The 9,822-nt window shown below is 50.2% G+C and overlaps 1 pseudogene; it reads left to right on the top strand.

Moving 5' to 3' along the window:
- The first annotated feature begins 8,320 nt into the window (after positions 1-8,320).
- LOC141478303 (olfactory receptor 14J1-like) lies at positions 8,321-9,255 on the top strand (annotated as a pseudogene).
- The last annotated feature ends 567 nt before the right edge of the window (positions 9,256-9,822 follow it).

Raw genomic sequence — 9,822 nt, 5'->3', positions numbered from 1 at the left:
GCTCTAATCAGCCCCCGGGGATGGGGGCTTCATCCGTCCACAGCCCTCAGCAGACTCTTCCAAACCTCTAAGACTCGTTATTCCTGCCATGGCCCTCCACAGCCTCCACGCTCTGTGGCTTTCCGCTGGGAACTTGTTAGTGTGCGGCAACCAGAATGAGTTTGTTCTGGCATCTCAATTTCCGTACGGTTGCAGGGGGACTTTGAGGAGAGACTGTCTTTGAGGAAAAGTTTTACTAAATGCAATGGTGTGAATGAGCACATGATGTAACCCAGGTTCTTTTCTTTCTCAGTCATAACTCAGTAATGCTTTCCACTCTGACAAATGATTTTTCATTTTACTGTAAAATGTTGCCCCACAACAACTAATTTCATTCGCTAGAGGTGGGCATGGGATGAGGCGACACAGCCAGCCGAGTAGATGTGACCACAGAAAGATGGGCAGGGAGATCAGCAGAGACATGAGTTGGTGAACAAGGCTCTGGGCTGAAAATTTAGCCAAGAATAAGGCAAAATGGATGTTGGGGCTCTTCCTGAGAGCTTGAGAAAATTTTTCCAGATTTAAAAAAATATGAGCACATTTTCACCAGCTGAAAAGATTGAATCCTTCTACCAAAACCAACAAATTTTCCCCAAAGCATGCCAAATTGGGGAATTTCAGGATATGTATTAGCTGCAGAAGAAAAAATACGGATCCTGCCATGACTCGCAGTGTCCATACTCTGTTACACTTAATCTCACCAGTTTTCAGGTATTCCCACCTCTCCTGATTAAATGGGCTGTGTCCATAGACACCTTCTCAGCAGACTCTCTGGCCATATGCTCTTTCCCGGCTCCTCAGGAGTTTTGTCCTCCCCTTACACATTGTTCCTTCAGTCACCTCTCACTGCTTTGACCTTCAGGGAGCTAAAAGCTTGCCTGTCTGCCAGGAGTCTGCTGAATGATCTCTGTAACCGACTCACTAATGGTGTGTTTATTTATCATTTCTGATCTATCCTTCTAAAATATTTCTTTTATGGTCCCCAGTTGAGGAAGGTGGACCTTATTCAAGGTTCGTACTTGGAACACAGCCGAGGAACGTGTTGCTTCTTTTTATTAATTTGTGTCATATCACACTTGTGGTTGTTCAAAATTAATAAGAGTCTTGTGTCTATTTACAGCCAAGCCTGAGGGTAAATCAGGTGGGAATTGGTGCAAAGGCACTGTAACATTCAGCTGCAGAGTCAGTGACAAAGTGTGATGTAGGAAAAGGAAGCAAGTCCCAGGCGGCCCCCAAGAGAAATGGTGGGGTGGAGGAGGTGGGGGGAAAGTTGTACAGAGAGGGGGGACCTCCAGGAGATGGCAGTTGGTGCCTCTCTGGTCCTCCTTAGGAGACCCTCTGGTTCAATGTCGATTGGAGAAAGCTGCTATGGCTTCCTCTGAAAAAAATAATAAGATCCCCTCTCAAAATGAAAAATGAATTTCTCATTTATAGTTCTCATTGAAATCTTCCACTTTAAGTAGACTCCTGAGACCTCTCCAATCAGCTGTACAAGTCTGGAAGCCCTGAATGAAATTCCGAAAGAGATGTGGCTCATTAGGGCTTTCTGCACTTTAAGGAGCCCCGTGGTGTATTTGGTGCTGAGCCCATGAACCTCAGATACTGAGAGGAGCTTGAACAACTTCTCCAGGAGTTAAAGCCAGAAGCAAATGCCAGAGTCTCTTGGAGCATTAATTGGCCCCACCGAGGGCCATTACAGACCAAGCCTCCCCATGGATTTCTCCGAGCAGGAAACTGGAGGCTATGATTACAGGTGGGCAAAGGCACTGTGCAGGTGAGTCTGATACTGAGGAAAGCCTTGCTGTGTTTTATCATGGCAAGGGGTCAGCCCTGGGAAGGGGGGTCCTGTCCCTCACACTGGCTCAGGGCTCTTCCCGGGGCAGCGTGATGTGGGGTGTGCAATGCCGAGGGAAGGACCACGATAGCCACCTCCCAGCCTCCCTGGCGGGGGGTGCAAGGAAGCAACGAGGGCCCCGTTCCATGAGATTAACATGTCTCCTTTCCGGCCTTGGTAGCAGAGACAACAGCCATAGCCACGGGGACAAAGACCTGCAGGCTGTGGACGCCCAACCTATGTCCTCCCCTTGCTCCCGCAGGGGCATCCCCTTGCCTTTACTGACAGCTCTTCTTCCTCCCTGCCTCTTCCTTGGAACACTGAGCATTGCCCTGATCCAGGCTCCCTCTGGCTGACCTCAGGCACCACAGCACTACCCTTCAAGGGACATTGCTTTCTCCTCATGTCACGTCTTGTTGCTAATGTTCATTTAGGATCCTGCACAACTGTGAGGTGGCAGCAACGTAAGATATATTAACACAGGGTTAAGTTGTATGATTTTCACAATATTAATCATCTGCCAATTATCAAAATGATTTAACAAAATTTGCTATAATCAACACAGAGAACTTCTTTAAAGATTCAAAAATGGCAAGGTTCAGCTGAGACGTTCATTTAGTTTCCTAAATGAAATCATACACGCACAAACAGAAGTCACAACAGTTTCCTAAATTGAATGGCACACACACACACACAGACGCAGAGGTATAATTAAGACACTTATCTTTTTGCGAAAAGCAGTAAATAATTAGTATCAAACAATCTTTGAAAGCTCCAGAAATCCAATAGTTGGGAATGACTCAGTCTTTTCCTTCGTTGGTGTTTGTCAGCAGATGATCTCTGAAACCCTCACAAAATATATTCTCTGAAATATAAAAACCACACTTTGATACCTTCATATCCTCATAGCCACTTTCATACCCTGATAGCCTTCATACGCTGGGGCACCTACAACTTCTCTGGGCAGCTCGTTTCAGCATCTGACAAAACATATCATCAAAAAATTCTTTCTTATGCCTATTTTAAATCCGCTCTTTTTCAGTTTAAAACTGATATCTCATGTCTTGTCACTACAGGCCTTGGTAAAAAGTCTCTATCTTACTTATAAACTCCCCTTAAATATTGAAGGGCCTCTGTAAGGTCTCCATGGAGCCTGTTCTTCTCCAGTTACAGAATCACAGAATGAGATGGGGTTGGAAGGGACCTCTAGAGATCATGTGGTCCAACCCCCTGGCAAAGCAGGGTCACCCAGAGCAGGTTGCACAGGATCACATCCAGGCGGGATTTGCATGTCTCCAGAGCAGGAGACTCCACACCCTCTCTGGGCAGTCTGTTCCAGGGATCTGCCACAATCACAGTAAAGAAGTTGTTCCTCATGTTCAGATGGAACTTCTGTGTTCTGCTTTGTGCCCATTGCCCGTCGTTGGGTACCACTGAACAGAGTCTGGCCCCATCCTCCTGACACCCACCCTTTCGATATTGACCAGCATCGATGAGGTCCCCTCTCAGTCTTCTCTTCTCCAGGCTAAACAGACCCAGGTCTCTCAGCCTTTCCTCATCAGAGAGGGGCTCCAGTCCCTGATCATCTTTGTAGCCTCCGCTGGACTCTCTCCGGTCGTTCCTTGTCTTTCTTGAACTGGGGAGCCCAGAACTGGACACAGCACTCCAGATGTGGCCTCATGTCATGGTTTGACTGGTTGGCCCATGACGAGATGACAGATGCTCTCCCCCACCTCTTGCTCTGAGCAGAAGAGGGAGAGAGTAAAGAGATTTAGAGTTTAGCAAAAACTACGCTACTTTAATGAAATATTACTAATAAAATAAAAAGAAATTAATGAAATAGATACAGAGTATTCAAAACCATATTAAGGTCCCAGGATGATGATCATGTCACCTCCAGGCACTGGGGAAGTCCCAGACTGGACCCAGTGATGGATGCGAACTGGATTCCGGATCAGGAGTCAGGAACACGTCTCGGGATCAAAGGCAGATCAACAGACAGGGTCCTCCTCGGATGTCGCCGTTGAAGAAAGAGACTGACCCTTTGATCCCTCAGCTTTTATACTGAGCGTGAGGTAGATGGGATGGAATCCCCTGTTGGTCAGTTTGGGGTCACCTCTCCTGTCCCCTCCTCCCACAGGTGTGACCCCTCTACGCTTTTCCACTTCTGGCCCTCCAACGGGGCAAATAACGACATGAGCTGACCTTGGTTGTTATATTAATAAGTATAAGCAAGAGCCTCTCTGCACACCATTCCTTGGCATCAGCTGTAAACATTGGTCTTACCACGCTGAGAACAAACAGGTTTCTGCCCAATACGCTGTTAATTTCAGAGAGTTAGAAGAGGCTTAGCTAAAAGTAAAATTAGTGAACAGAAAGCTTCATGTCTTCCAGGTCTCCTGGGTCAGGGTCATTGGTTCTTGCATGGAAAAGCAGCTGGGGTTAATAGTCCAAGGGATGAACAAGCTTCAGCAGCCTCTCAGCAATGCCCCCTTTCATCAAGGACAGAGCTCCTTAGAAGCTGCGAGAGCTTGCCAGCAGCTTCCAGCAATCACGGTCTGCTCTGACCAGCCTTAACTGGCAACAACATACAGCAAGATTGAAGTTCCCCAAGGATCTCTTGCAAAGTCCTCAGAAGAGATTTTCAGGACTCTCCTGGACAAAGTGAATTAGAAGGAAGTTGTGGTGAATTGAGTGTTGACCCTGTTGTGAGCAGGAGGTTGGTCTAGAGACATCCCAAGCTCCCTTCACACTTGAACAGTCCCATGATAAACCTGTTGTCTCTGATGATGGCTGCTGTGGTTCTTGCAGCCATTAACTCCTCATCTGCATGTGGGTCAGCACCAGGCATGGAAACCCTTGAGTCAGACCCTCACAGTGGTCTCATGGTGCCACCAGGGCCTGGAACATTGGAAGTTCGGTGTGTCATTGTGGGTGACAGCTTGTCCAGACAGAACAGGCTCTCCTGACAGCCTGCAAGAGCTGTGCTTTGCAAGAGGATGACAAATGAGAGTGACACATGCAGAAAAGGATGGCATGAGGGTGATGATATTCCAACATCCCTGAGGTCCCTTGGAAATCCAGTTAAATGCAGTAGGACTGGAAGAGCCCTCACCCTCTCAGGCAGCATTTGTAAGGTTGAACTTATCAGTATGAAAGGCTGAGAGAGATGAAGTTGTTCAATTGTGAGAAGGGAGGGCTTTGGGAAGAACTAAAATTGACTTTTCCACAACTACCAGGAGGTCATCAAGAAGGCAGATCCACACTCTTCAGTGTTATGTGTGAAGAAACACCATCTACCCATGAAACACTGCACTGTCCGGTACAAACATCCCACCTCTGCTCCCTCTTTCCTCACTGGCCGTGGCTTTGCAGCTGTTTCTGAGATGGCCACCATGGCTAACCCTGCATTGGAAGGAAATTGCGATAAAGAGCACCACCTTTGAGTATTTGTAGTGCCCTGGAGCCCCCCATGCTGTTCCCTTGTGAGGGACACCACCATCGGGGTAACCATCTGCACGCTAATATGGACAGCTGACAAAATGGAGCTTCAGTCCAGGGGGACCTTGAGAAACCCTGGGATTTGGGCAACAGAACCTCTGGAAGTTTTACACAGAGAAGCGGCCAGAGCTGCATCGGGGGAAAGAATAACCCCGTAGATGAGGGCAGCCCGGGACCTGACTGGCTGGGCAGGGATCCTGAGGAGAAGGGCCTGGGCACCCCGAGGGATGCCATAGGAGCCAGTAGTGCACGGTCACCAGGAACAAGGGCAGCTGCATGTGGGGCTGCGTTAGGAGGAGCGTGGGTCACCCACCCCAGGGGAGCTGTCATCCCACTCCTCTGAAACCTGGTGTGGCCACCTCTGGACTCGTGTGGCCCTCTTTGGGGCTTCCTGTTCTAGAGAAGTGGGGAGGACTGGGGAGTGTCCAGAGGAGCTCTGCCAAGAGGGGATTCATGGCCTCAAGGCCATGAGGCCCCTTTCTGGGGAGGCTGGGGGACATGGGCTTCTCCAGCCTGGTGAAGTGGAGGCTCAGAGCATCACAGTCACAGCCTGGAACTGCTTGAAGGGGGGTTTCAGAGATGGTGGAGCTTTTCTTCATAATGGAAAAAAAAAAACATGGGAAAGGAAGGATGTCACAAACTGTGTCTGGGGAGGTTGAGGCTAGAACTGAAGACAAGGAGATGTCACTCCAAGGGCAGTGCTGTGGTCCAAGAGAGCACCCAGAGGGAGGCTGGACCAGCCCATGGCTTTTTTGTTCCAGGAACAGCCAGGGAGGATGGAGAGATATCAGGAAGGGTAGTGAGCTGTTGGGGTGAAACTGAAAAGACAATTGGGTGCCTTTAGAGACAGAGGTGCAGGTGTGGGACACCGTAGGACAGACAGTGGTGGAGACCATTGAGGGCCGTGACAAGGCTGAAATCCCCCAAAAGAGGTGACCTCTCTGTCACCATGGCTATTGTCTCTGCCACCAAGTCCTACCAGAAGGTCCTTTAACCTCACTCAGGAAGACCTCTTGACCTCCTTGCCCCACCCAGATGGGTCCTGCCAGTGTCCTGCCCTTGGCATTGCACATCCCCACATCACACTGCCCCAGGAAGAGCCCTGGGCCAGGTGGGAGGGACAAGATCTCCTTTCCCAGGGGCTGGGGGTCAGAGCCTGGCCCTTTGCCTTAATGGGACACAGTCAGGTTTCCTCAGCATCAGAGCCACCGTTAATTGTCCTTTACCTGCCTGTCTTTATTGCCTCCAGTTTTCTGCTCTAACGAGCCCCTGGGGAGGCTTTGTTGGGAATGGTCCTCACTGGGACCTATGAACACGGGTCCCAGAAAGTGTTTCTTTTGGAGATGATGTCACAGCTTGACTTCTTGAGAGGTTTCTTCCACTTCTTCTCAGTGTCTGAGGTTCATGGGCTCGGTATGAAACCCACCAGAGGGGTCATTAAACTGCCTCGGGCTGGTCCTCTGCTGCTGAGCTGGGCCGGGCTCTTGGGACAGAGGCAGCTCCTGGCAAGCGGGCAGAGCTGCAGAGAGACGGTTTTAGCCAGCGCAGCAGGGCTGAGGGAAGAGCTTCAGGCGCGAGGATGAGAGGATCAATGCGGAGAGAGGTTCAAGGCAGTTGGGAGTGGTAGGAGAGCTGAGAGCTGACGGTGGGACAAAGCTTCACAGCCCTCTCCACGGTGAGTCTCAGGCTGCAGGGCAACGGCCCTGCAGATCCTGAAGGGTTCTCCTCAATCTGTCATCGCCCACAGCCTTTGGGCTCTCTCTGCAGTGCAGAGGAGGATGAGGGTGTGCTCCAGAGCAGGGCTTCCCTGCAGCACCCTCAGAGGGACAGGAGAGGATGGGTGCCTTGTGCTGGGGATGGTGCAGGGTGTGAAGGTGGGTGAGCAGCCAGGGGCTGAGTATAAACCTTGGATATTTTATATTGGTATGAGGAAGGATATAGATTCTTTTGTATTTTTATGTTAATTATTTAGTCGTCTTATACACTATATTTCAACCTCCGGGTTTCCTTTGTTTTTTTTTTCTCAATTCCCTTCTTGGGTGGGAGGGATCATAGAATGTTAGAATAATTGTCTAAATGGCAATAAATGGTTGTGGGTCCTTTGAACCATAGTAAGGTTTCAGCAGAAGCTCAGACACTGACCCTGCAGGTCCTGCCATGCTGATGGTGCCCCCAGCCCTTTTCTAACCTGTGGGTCTCCAGGCAGAACAGTCCATGGGGTGGGGGTAACGTTACCTCCCCATTAAGGACACCCCATCTTCTGGGCATCCAAAAGCTGACAGATCTTCACTGGGGAGGGGAGTTTGCAGATCTGCACTTGGAACTGGACTCCTCTGCTCTCCATGGGATCATCCTCCAGACCAAAGGGGTTCCAGCACAAAGCAGCTGAGAGCAGGAGTGATGGAGAGAGCAGCTCTCCTCCTTCTGCACTGAGGGTCTGTCCTGTTGCCTCCCAGGACTCTCAAAACAGCACTTGTAGTGTAGCAAAAATGCCAGGGATTTCTGCCTTCAGAAATGACTCCTCAGGTGGGACAGGGGCAACAGCAGAAAAATACACACACACACACACACACACCCCCACACACACACCCCCTCTGAGCTCTGTTCCGCATCCAAGGGACCTGGGAGTGACAATGGTCAGAAGCTCTTTCCTCTCAGGGGGTAGATGTAACCTGCGACCACTCCTGGTTCCTCTCTGCCTGTTGCTGCACAGCACGACTGACTCCTCTGGAGCCCCCAGCAGAGTCCCCTGCTCCCCATTGCACCCTCAGCCAGCACCAACCAAGGATCACGCCAGGATCTGCATCAAGGTCTCCCTGGAAGGACAGAGGTCATTTGGGGGAGCGTAGTGTGACAAGTGGAAGAGGTTCTGCTCAGAGGTGTCTGTCCTGACTCCTCGTTCTCTTTTCCTTTTTTGAACAGACCCCTGTGTGCCGAGGGAAGCAAATGTCCAACGACAGCTCCATCACCGTGTTCCTCCTCCTGGCATTCGCAGACACACGGGAGCTGCAGCTCTTGCACTTCTGGCTCTTCCTGGGCATCTACCTGGCTGCCCTCCTGGGCAACGGCCTCATCATCACTGCCATAGCCTGTGACCACCGCCTCCACACCCCCATGTACTTCTTCCTCCTCAACCTCTCCCTCCTTGACCTGGGCTCCATCTCCACCACTCTCCCCAAAGCCATGGCCAATTCCTTCTGGGACACCAGGGTCATCTCCTACTCAGGATGTGCTGCACAGGTCTTTTTCTTTGCCTTCTTGATCTCAGCAGAGTTTTATCTTCTGACTGTCATGTCCTACGACCGCTGCGTTGCCATCTGCAAACCCCTGCACTACGGGACCCTCCTGGGCAGCAGAGCTTGTGTCCACATGGCAGCAGCTGCCTGGGGCAGTGGGTTTCTCAATGCTCTCCTGCACACGGCCAGTACATTTTCAATACTCCTCTGCCAAGGCAATGGCATAGACCAATTCTTCTGTGAAATCCCCCAGATCCTCAAGCTCTCCTGCTCACACTCCTACCTCAGGGAAGTTTGGCTTATTGTCCTTAGTGCCTGTTTATTCTTTGTGTGTTTTGTGTTCATTGTGGTGTCCTATGTGCAGATCTTCAGGGCCGTGCTGAGGATCCCCTCTGAGCAGAGACGGCACAAAGCCTTTTCCACGTGCCTCCCTCACCTGGCCGTTGTCTCCCTGTTTGTCAGCACTGCGGTATTTGCCTACGTGAAACCCCTCTCTATCTCCTCCCCATCCCTCGACCTAATGATGGCTGTTCTGTACTCGGTGGTGCCTCCAGCAGTGAACCCCCTCATCTACAGCATGAGGAACCAGGAGCTCAGGGACGCCCTGAGAAAACTGTTCAATGGATCTTCCACTATCACCAGTAATTTTCTTCTTCTTTGCTGCAGAGTGCCCTGAATTTATTATAGACAAAGCCTCTGCTTTTCTTTCACTGATCATACTACTTAGAGGTAACAGATTGGATTCATAGCACTTCTCTGAGGCTCTGTCCCGTTGTGTCTGATCCCTGAAGAACCAGGAGTCACCTCTTGCCTCCATAACGGCATCTCTGAAATAAAAGGAGACCTTTGAAATGTGGTGTCTGAAGACTTGACTCTCCTTGATAGAGTTATAGCTAAGGAAAATCCAAAGGAATTGGACTTTCCAAGTGTCTTTCCACCTTGTTTTCTCCTTGTATTTGTGGGAATAATCTCACAGCATCACTGGAATCTGTTGGATACAGAGAACTTAGATGAAAGCTCTCTTCTTCATGTCCAGGGGCATTAGAATCAGTACATGAGCTCCCAGTCCCCTTCCTCAGGCTGTCCCAGGTATGATGGGTCTGATGGCAGGTGTCAGTCCATGTGGAAAGCAATCTGGAGGGGTCAGGAGAGAATGGGGACACTCCATGCACTCTGGGGTGGGAAGTGAATGGAGACAGAGAATGTGAAAAC

The sequence above is a fragment of the Numenius arquata genome, unplaced genomic scaffold (genome assembly GCF_964106895.1).
Source record: "Numenius arquata unplaced genomic scaffold, bNumArq3.hap1.1 HAP1_SCAFFOLD_473, whole genome shotgun sequence".
Lineage (NCBI taxonomy): Eukaryota > Metazoa > Chordata > Aves > Charadriiformes > Scolopacidae > Numenius > Numenius arquata.
This window is presented reverse-complemented; position numbering and strand designations above follow the sequence as displayed.